The following is a 10663-nucleotide window of genomic DNA, read 5'->3' on the forward strand; positions in this document are numbered from 1 at the left end:
TACAACTTCAGGATGGTGGGCCGTGACCCCAAGCCTCCTTCAGAGCCTCGGATCAGGCTCAGGCCTTCGAGGGGGGCCGTGCCTGCGGCTGGGAGCTACCTGCTGTCTGCAGTGCTTTCTCCCGCCGGGAGTGGCCTGAGACCCGGGGCTCTGTCGTGCCCTGAGTGTGGCCTTAGACTTGTAGGCCAGGGACGGCTGTGGCTGAGCTTCCCTCCTTCCATGAAGACACCCCCCTGTGGTGTGGGCTGCTGGGCCTGGCCTTGGGAAAGGCACTGGGCCATTGGTTGCCATGGTGACCAGGGACAGAGTTGCTGTCTGTGAATGCTGAGCACGAGGGCAAAGGCGGGGGACAAGGGGCAATCGAGGGCCTGTCTGCCTTTGCCTTCCCGGGCTGCTTGCCCCGCTCAGGCTCGGCCTCTTGGGTCTCCCGGAGCCCACAGGGCCAGTGGGTCTGCCTCCCTGGTGGTCCAGCCCTATCCTGCTGCAACCCCACCCCACAGGGCCCTGGGAGCCCTTCCTCCACAGCCCCGGGGCCCAGCCCTCCGTTACTAGTCCCTGCCCAAAGGGTGGCCTCTCATCTCAACTGAGGGTGGGAGGTATTTTTAATGCCTTTCTACTTCAGAAAATGTCACTGTGACAAAAACCACTACAGCTTCTCTGCCCGCACCTGCTCACAGGACCCCAGGCAGGAGAGCCTCTCTCTGTAGTGGTTCGTTCTCCATCCTTGCCTGGTGGACTCCTGGGGCCTGCCTGTGAGAGGGGGTGGCTGGGGGCAGGGCCAAGGGGCTCCCTGTTAATCAGGGGTCTCTTCTGACCCTCCGGAGCCGACCCGAGGCCGTGGAGAGCTGCCGAGGGACGCTTTGGAAGTCTGCTCCTGGCCTGAGTTGGAGTAGAGAGCGTTCCTCCTTGCCCGTCCAGGCTCACCAGCCCCACGCTGCCCTGACGGGGGTCTGACAAGTGCCTGACACCCAGCCTGCTTCCTGGGTCCTCACCTCTTTACTGGCTGGGAAACCCGAGACTGTGTCCCACAGGACAGCACTGCGGGGTTGTCCTTTTAATAAACAGCATTTGGGCGCATCCCCTGGCTTCTGGGTCTCTCTGTGTCTATCGTAGCGGACAAAGTGGCCGAAGGGCAGATGCTCACACCTGCTAGTGCCTCCCTGCCCCCACTGGGGAGGGCGCCTCAGGCCTGGGCCTGGCCCGAGCTGGCTGCAGCGCCACTGTGGGCTCCCGGGGCGCGGGAAGGTCAGAGGAGCGGCGGGATGGCAGCTGCCCGGTGCGCCCAGCTCCGTGCCGCCTGGTGCGCTGTGTGTGTGAGGCCGACCCGCGGCCCCGTGTGTGCCAGCGTCTTCCCACGGTGGCCACCCCCAGCTGTGTGCCAGCCTGCTGAAGGGCAGGCATGGTGCCTGCTGCAGCGCTGAGCTATTTTCAGAAGCTGCCAGATTTCATTTGGCAGCGAGAATGTTGGGGAGGGGCGGGGGCGGGGCACTGGAGACTGTCTTTTGACGCTTCCAGCAGCGGAGCACCCTCCACCCTTAGGGGTCCTCGCGGGCAGCCTCGAGGGGCCCTGGCCGTGGCATATTCTCCCAGGCCCCGTCTTGAAGCCTCCCGGGTTTCTGAGAGCTCATCAGGCTCCCGCTCCCCAGCAGCATGCCCTCCCCCACCTCCCTTCCCCTCCGGGGCTGGGGGAGGTGCCGAGATGCTGGAAGGCAGGGACAGGCTCACTCCGGAGGTGTGTGCTGCTTCCCAGCCCTGCGACCTTGGACAGGTCCTCCAGCTTTCCTGCGTCAGCTTCCTCGGCCGTGTGGGGGGGACGATGGTACCCACCCTGGGAGTCATCTGGGGGCTCAGGCCGAGGGTGCGTGGGAAGTACTGGGTGCGTGCCTGGTGAGTGACTCGTACCCAGCACCCTTGTGCCACCCCGGCCACCTTAGGCATCAAGGAGAGAAGTGTTTGAAGCTGTTTGAGGCTAAAGCAATCCAGCCCCAAATTCACCTCTGGGATTTTCCACACAGCAAATCAGGCTTTCTCCCCCCCATGGGGTCTCACTCCCAAGGGCCTGCGCTCCCGAGCAGCATCAGGTGGGCTTTTTGGACCTCCGTTCCAGCCCTAGGCTTCGAAGAGGTGGCCCAGCCTCTGAGGGGCCTCTGGCTCCCCAGATGAACGCTGGGGGTCTCAGCAGGGGCTGTGGTTCAGACCAACCCTTGTCGCGGACTCTCCAGCGAAATGAGGGCCAGATGGGAAGGTGAATAGAGTCTGTCCAGTCACCAAGCTGCCCAAATGCAGACGGACCCCTTCCCTTAGCTACCGAGCACCCTTGTGCCCGCGCCCCCGTGCTGGGGCCAGGAGGGCAGCCTGGGGGCACGGACAGGAGTCTCACTTCGGGGAATTCACGCTCAAGAGGGAAAAGAGTAAAAGATGACGCAGATACCTGTCGGATCTCAGGCTTGAGACTCTGTGGAGGAAGGACATGGCTCGAGGAGGAGGCGTCGCGGGCCAGTTTAAGGCAGAGGGAATTATGCACCCCGGGGGTGGGGAGGGTGCCTGACAGGGACAGGGCGATGCAGAACTGCTGGGACCGTGCGCCCCTCAGCTCTGCCTGTCTGTGCTCCTCCCCGGGGCTGCCCTTGACCTTCCACCTGCACGGCCTTCACACGAAGGACCATGGCTTCAGCAGCCTCGGCATCTGCTCGGGTGTCTGCCTGCCTGCCAGTCCCAGGGGAGGACTCCTACTGGCCCATCGTTGTTGTGGGGGAGGGGCATGCCTCCTCCTGTGCCCAGGTGGGGGAGGGGTGTGTGGCAGAGAAGAGATGGAAGGATTGCCCCTAAGTCTCCAGTCTGCTGGGTCACTTCCAAGAGCTCACGAGGAACTTGGACCAGTGGCAAGCCCAGCCCAAGGCCTGGCCCCGTGGTCTCAGGAATCGGGCAACATTCACAGACCGAGGCTTGGGGACTGGATGCCTGGCTGGTCATCCTCTTTGGACCTCAGTGCGGCTGTCTGAGACGTGGAGACAAATCCCTGACAGTCAGCTGGTATCAGGTGAGCTAAGAAGCCAAGTGGCCACGTGTTCACATCAGCCCGTTCAGACGCAGGCATTTGCGTGGGCTCCATGCGACTTCCCTGGGAGCTTTTGATAAGAATCCACAGAGGTATATTCATACATGTGCATGGGCGAGTGCTCGTGTGGGCGGGTGCTTGTGTGTGTACGCGCGCATGACCTTTGTTCCGGTGAGGTTGCTCCCCCTGACCCGTCCACAGCAGAGTCCTCTGTCTTGCGGACCTGGTGCTGGCTGGTTTCCAGCCGCTGGGCTCATTGTTATTCCACACCAGCCCCTCTCCACCCTCGTTTCAGCCCTTCCACTTAGTGTCACAATGGAGCCTCAAAATACAGCCTGCCGCAGCCCCTGCAGGGGTCTCGGGGTTTGCAGGCCTGCCTGAAGCTCTCGCTCCCGCTGGCACGGGGCGGAGGCACAGGCCCCGGGGAGCTGCCTCCGGATCTGGCTGCCTTGGGCTGAGTGAGCCTTTGTCCCTAGTGCGGGCTCAGAGCTGCCCCAAACCCAGCAGGGTAAAGTTCTTCCCTTGGTAGCCAGCAGGCAGGGGAGGGTCTGGGAAGCCCACTGCCCGCCTGGTGTTTGGGGTTATTTTGTTTAGAGCCAGGAGACCTGAGCTTTGGTTTGCATGAAATCTTAGGCAAGGCCATTTCCCGTTTTTTGAGGTTCCCCGTCAGTAAAATGATGAATCAGGGCCAGAAAGTTGACAGATTGTGGAAATGCATGGTCTCAGGCATATCAAACACTTTGCTGGGCCTCAGTTTTCTCATCTCTTAAATGGGAGTGAACCTCACAAAGGTGAGCAGGGCTGCGGTGGAGAAGGGGAGAGGGGTGGCCAAGTCCAAAGGCCTTGCTCGCCAGTGCTGCCCAAGTGTCTGCTAGGTGACACGCCGAGCTGCCGGGACTCTGGCCAGGAGAAGGCAGCCAGTGAGTGACTCAAGGGGACAGATTTCCTGGGGCTCCGAGCAGCTGCTCAGGTGGCTTAATTGGGGTGTAGGGCCACCTGCTGGTCACCCGGGGAGCACTCGGTAGATGTGTGCCTATTGTGTGCCAGAGCTTGAGGGAGCTGTGGTCCTGCCTGGGTGGGTGGGTGGGGGCACAACATCATGATGAACAGCTGCCATTTACTGAGTGCCTACTGTGTGCCAGGATGGTGCTGGAGCTTTAGCTGGGTCACCTCCCTCAGTCCACATGGGGAACCTGAGCCGCAGGCTCTTAGCCACTGCCCTCACTGCTGGAGGAGGTCAGAGGAAGGAATGCTACTTTTGACTGGGGACAATCATAGAAGGCTTCCCAGAGGCAGTGACATATCAGTTTGAAGGGCAAGCCAGATTGGGATAGACAAAGATTTTGGGAAAGGCTGTTCTGGCTGTAGTCAGAGCCCTGTCTGATGGAGCTGCCTGCCTGCCCTTGAAGCCCTCTCTCTCTTAAAAAGTCCCTGGCAGGCCAGGGTCTAGTGCTCTGTGCGGTGATGCTGGCCAGGGCTGCCAGGGAAGACAGGGGAGGCAGAGGAGGCTCTGGCCAATGGCAGCCAGGCAGGTCCAGAGAGTCTGTCTGTCCTCACAGGGTCGTGAAGGGATCCAGGAACTGGAGGCACAGGGTGGCTGCTCGCTGCACAGGATGAGGGGATGGGTTTGCCCAGGGTGTCTACTGGGACAGCCCTCTCTGGGCTATTGGCTGGGGCAAGCCATGCAGATGGGAGTCCTGTAATGACAGAACCCATAGCCAAAGTGGGGTGACAGACACGGGCAGGACAGCCTCGGAAGGTCTCTGAGAAGGACACACTCTGCAGAGGATGAACAACAAGAAGGTGGCTGTGAGAAGAGCAGAAGGAAAGGCATCTCAGGCAGAGGGAATGGCAAGTGCAAAGGCCCTGGGGCTGGGAAGACCTAAGCCCTGCCAAGGCCTATACAGGATTGTCTGCCATTTACCCAGATTTTCTAATAGTCAAAAGCTTGGGGCCCTGACTGGTGTGGCTCAGTTGGTTGGATATCATCCTGCAAATCAAAAGGTTGCTGGTTTGATTCCCGGTCAGGGCACATGCCTGGGTTGGGGATTTGGTCCCTAGTTGGGGTGTATGTAAGAGGCAAATGATTGATGTTTCTCTCTCACATCAATGTTTCTTTCCCTCTCTTCCTCCCTTCCCCTCTCTCCTTCCCTTTCCCTCTTTCTAGAATCAATTTTTAAAAAAGCTTGGGGTTCAAGGAGCCAGGAGAAGACAGTGCTGGGAAGTCAAACGCCATCCTGGAGGAAGGAAAGAGTGGGTGGAGGAAGCAGGAGAAGGAGTCTTCTTCTCCAAAGTCCACACATGAGCTCCTGAACTTGAATCATCATTCAGGCCTTGGGCGTTGGAGGGTCAGTCTCCCACCCCCGCCCAGCACCAGCTGACAGTGGTGAGAAAGCTTCAGATTTGGTGAGGGCCACCCACCACCTCCCAAGCAGAAGACAAACCCTGGGGTGCTGCCTTGTTCTAGGCCCAAGGAGGGACAGGCTTCAGCCCCTTGTTCCAACCTTGGCGCTGGCAGTCTTGGTCCATCTCCCTGAGCGCCCTTTCCTGCTTTCCAGGGCTGGATTTTTGAGGCCAGGAGCCATGGCCCAGCTTGGGACTGATGAATGAATCAGGTCAAATACAGCTCGTATGGTCCCAGGCGAGTCTGTCCAACCCCTCAGACCATGTCTGGGCTGGAGCTATGGAGACATCTGCACCTGGGTTCCCACGAGGAATAGCATCGAGTCTCTAAGAGCAGCCCAGCGGTGTGTCCACGGGCCGCTGTTATGGCTAAGCAAGTAGCTTCCAAAGTTTGTTTCTGAAGTATAACTTACATCTACATTTAAACTAATGAATGAATACTCATGTGGCCAGGATCCCAGCTGGGATATAGAATATTCCCATCACCCAGAAAGTTCTCAGGAACCCCCACTACAGATGCCAACCTGATTCCCGTCCCTCTGGGTAAGTTTTAGCTGTTCTAAGACGTTTATATAAATGGAACAATGCAGGAGGCAAGTCCGTGGCTTTGGGCTTCTGGCTTGTTTTGCTTCTTTTGGAGAGTCACCCGTGTTGTATTCTTGGCAGCTCTTTCCTTTTTATGCTGAGTGATGCTCAATTTTATGACTCTATCACCATTTGGTGATATTGGGTTTTTCCATTTTGTGGCTATTATGAAAAAAAGCTACCATGAACATTCACGTGTAGGTCTCTGTGTGGATCCATGCTTTCGTTTCTTTGGGATAAGTCTTAGAATTGGAATGGCTGGCACAGTCAGTATCTAGAAGTGAACCTCCTGGACATACATTAATGCATGTTTAACTGCTTGAGAAGCTGCCAAGTCTCTGAAGCGGTTGTATGATTTTATATCTCCTCCAGAAATTGATGGGACGTCTGGTTACCCCGCATTTTCATCAATGTCTGGGGTTACCAGTCCTTTTAACCTTAGCTGTTCTGATGGATGTGTAGTTTTACTTTACATTTCCCTAATCGTTAATGATATCGGGGAGCTTTTTGTGCGATTATTGGCCATTTGTGTAACTGTTCAAGCCTTTAGCCTTTTTATTGAGCTGTGGGAGCACTCCATAAATTCTTCATACACGTTGTCACCTAAATGTGTTGGGGATGCTTTCTCCCACACCTCGTCTTCTTAACAGTGCTTTTTATGAACAGAGGCTTTTAAGTTTTTAAAAGTTTGATTTATCCTTTTTTGGTGACAATTTTTTTAAAAGATTTTATTTTTGTAGTTTTAGAGTGAGGGGAAGGGAAGGGGAAAAAGAGGGAGAGAAACATCGATAGGTTGCCTCTCATACCCCCCGCCCCCAACTGGGGACCTGGCCCACAACCTAGGCACGTGCCCTGACTGGGAATCGAACCTGTGACCTTCCAGTTCACACGCTGGTGCTCCAGTGCTATCCTTTAAAAAAAAAAAAAGATTAGTTCTTTCTATGTCCTGTCCAATAAATCTTTACTTATCCTAAGGTCACAACATATTCTTCTATTTTTTTCTTTCCTAGAATCTTAATTTTAGTTTTACGTTTGGGGCCATAACACACCTGTAATTGATTTTTGAATTTAGTGGGAGCTCAGATTTGAGGTTTATATATTTTCCATATGTATATCTAGATAATACCATTCTCGTAAAAAAATAAATATTTCTTTCCCCATTGAATTGCTATGATATTCATCTAATATCACTTGACTGTACATGTGTGGTCTAGTCCTGGACTCTATTCCCTTCCATTGATCACCTAGTTGTCTATATATTTGGTAACGCCATACTGTATTGATTACATTCAATCCATGAACATGGCATATCATTCTTTCTTTTCTTTTTTTAAAAGATTTTATTTATTTATTTTTAGCAAGAGGGGAAGGGAGAGAGAAAGAGAGAAACATCAACTGGTTGCCTCTCGCTCGCCCCCAACCGGGGACCTGGCCCGCAACCCAGGCATGTGCCCTGACTGGGAATCGAACTGGCGACCCTTTGGTTCACAGGCTGGCGCTCAATTCACTGAGCCCCACCAGCCAGGGCTTGGAATTCTTATCTAGGCCCTTTTTGTGAGTTTTGTTGCTTCAACTCCACCATGAGCTCCTTAAGGCTAAGGTATGCACAGCTTTCTTAAACTTCCGGTGCCTTCCGGTGGGTGAAGAGAACTAGCTCTTAGCAAGCCCCACCCCCGGCACGCACAGTCACCCCATTAAGACTGCAATTCTGTTCTGAGGGCCTCCTTTCTCTGTTGAGGCTGGCCTGAGAGGTGTCCACCCGGGAGAGTGAGCAGGGACGCAGGCGCTGTCATTCCCTCAGGCCCTTTCCTGAGAGCAGGTTTCCATGGGGGTGCAGGGCATGGGGCACAATTATGCTTGGTGCCCTGGTATTGGGTTGGCCAAAAAGTTCCTTTAGTTTTTTTCTGTACCATGGCTCTAGTAGTGCTTAGCTGTCTTTAACTTCATTCGAAACGATTTTGTTAGATTGTATTTGTGACAGCTGTCATATCAGCGTGCATGAAAAAAATGATCAAGGTTGTTGAATTTTTGTGCAGCCCTTTTAATATTGAGGATGGAAGAAATATGCAACGTTTTCGATGAAGTATGCTGTATTATTCCAAGAAAAGTAAAAACGCAATTGCAATGTAAAGAAAGATCTGTGCAGTGTATGGAGAAAGTGCTGTGACTGATGGAATGTGTCAGAAGTGGTTTGCGAAGTTTCTTGGTTCCACTGACATTTTGGCCAAATAATTCTTTGCTGTGGGGGTATCTTCTGCATTGGAAGATACTTAGCAGCACCTCTGGCCTCTGCCCGCTAGACGCCAATAGCGGGAGATAGCGGACATACTCAAAATATCCAAATCAATAAAGTTATTGGTGAAAATGATAAATGCATCTTTTATTTTACGGAAAAAACCAAACAGACTTCTGGGCCAACCCCATACGAGGAATGAGAAGCGGGTGAAACGAGCCGCTGAGAGGGCAGGAGCCTGCTTTGCTTCACCCCCAGGGGTGCCAGGAGCCTCCTTGGGGCCCTCGGTGCACTCACTAATGACCGCCCTGGTTCTCAGAGGCTGGGCTAGTCCTCGCTTCCGTCCGGGCAGGGGGTTCCGTGGAGGCAGCCCGGCCACAGACTCGGCCACGCCGCTGGCTGCTGCTCTCCGGGGGCACCTGAGCCCTCGCACAATTTGGAGCCGGCCCGATAACGCCTAGATTCCAGAACTGTGGGCGCGCACAGCACTGCGCCACGTAGAGTTAGAAAAAGATTTCTCTAAAAATAACCACCGAGGAATATTTAATTTGATAGCAAGACTGTGACTAATGCATGAAACAGAGAGCGTCTGTGTGACAAGACAGTACAATAATGGGGAGGAATTCATGTTTGACCTTTAAACCGGTGCAAAATGAAACAGAGCTCCGCCTCGGCAGCTGAGACTCCGTGGCTCTAGGGAACCTGGCTGTGAGCAGGGGGCGCGCGGTCACGGAGGGGGACTGGCGGTGGACGTGTCCCTCAAGGAACCATGGAACCAGCTCAGCGAAATCAGTACCTTTTGGTGTTGAGCAGAGAGAAGGGGCTGGTGCTGAGCTCAGCGCCAGCTGGGGAGGGGCGGATGCAGGAGGCCAGCCCAGCTGGGCGGGGTGACCGAATCAGCTCTCACAGCCCCGTTCCCCAAGTGCGTTTCTGGGAAGCCGTCTGAGTGGTTGGGGCAGGGAGCGGGGTTCCAGGCTGCAGTGAGTATTTACCCTGTGCCAGCTCTGTCAGAGCTGCACACGCATCGTCCTCACACCCGTCCCCGGTGCAGAAGCTGTTATTATTCCCTCTGGTCGGAGGAGAAAGCTACGGTCAGAGAGGTTAAGCTACTTGGTTGGGGTCACCCAGCTGGGAACGGTCTGGAGCTGGATGTGAATGCAGAGACCTCAAGATCTATTCACTGTTGCTAGGTCACTGAAACTTGAAAAAGTCCAAGGGTTTGCAGTAGCCTAGACAGACAGGTTGGGGTTGCGGTTTCGGCAAGGGCCACCTGGTATTGAGTTTTCATGAAAAAGCACCATGACTCCTGGCATGATAGGTTTCCGGACTGAGGTCACTTCCCTGATCATTCCGAAATTCATGCCTGCATGTTATGAATTCTGATCCATCCCCCTCAGTGCTAACTGGAGAACAAAACACTCCCCATCTCTTAGCGTTGCTCTTCCTCAGCGGTGACAGTGTGAGTATGGGTCCTTCTGCTCCCGAGGCAGGGTCCTGCATGTTCTGAGCACGCATGTAAGGTACAGAATTTGTTTTTGCAGCCTCTACTGAACGGAGATTAGCAGTGGGCCCTGATCGAATTCAGGGCCAGCTTTTCTTGGCCTGCCTTGTGCTACTCTCTCCTTAGACCCTGAGCATGGCCAGAGCTGTGGGTGACCAGCAAGGTATTGAGACGGCAGTTGAAGCATTGGGGCCCAGAACCTGTCCTGGGCTCTGGGGGGTTGGCTCTCGTCCTCCGCACCTGGGAGATGAGTGCTAAGCCTATGCCCAGGTGTGTGTGCCATCTTGAGAATCAAGGAGGGATTGGCTCAAAGAGGAGGGGGAGCCTGGATTGTCCTGGGTGAGGCGTGGTTCTGCCCAGCCTTAGCTGGGTGCTTGGAGAACGGGGAAAGTGCCATGGTGCGGCTGAGCCCAGAACTCAAGGGGATGGGCCTTTGCCCAGGTTGTCCCCTCAGCAAGCCCAGGATCTGCCTGCGGGCCTGGTCCTAAGGCCTGGTCTTGCTTCCATCTCTCGTCCCCGCTGCTCGTCCCCTCTGTGGTCCCAAGGCTTGGCAATGGTTGCTGCCCCAAGACATGACCCGACCTCCCACTCCAGCCACACCTCCTCACCACCCACTTACTTGCTTTTGCTCACTTACCATGTCCTGGCCGCAGTGGCCTTTTCGTATCTCGGGGATCGCATGCTCCCTCCTCATCAGACCTGCCTCTCCACACGCTGTTCCCTCCGCCCGGAGCGCTTCCTCTCCTGTACTTGACTGACTCACCCAAGAAGTCTTCCCTGATGTACCGGACTAGGTCATACCCCTCGGTGAATACTCCCTCTGTGCACTATAGTCTCCTGTCCTCGTACTTATGTCTTTAATTAGAGACTCGTTTGTGTGATA

Source organism: Furipterus horrens, unplaced genomic scaffold (assembly GCF_987537825.1).
Source record: "Furipterus horrens unplaced genomic scaffold, mFurHor1.1.pri manual_scaffold_7, whole genome shotgun sequence".
In the NCBI taxonomy this organism is placed as follows: Eukaryota; Metazoa; Chordata; class Mammalia; order Chiroptera; family Furipteridae; genus Furipterus; species Furipterus horrens.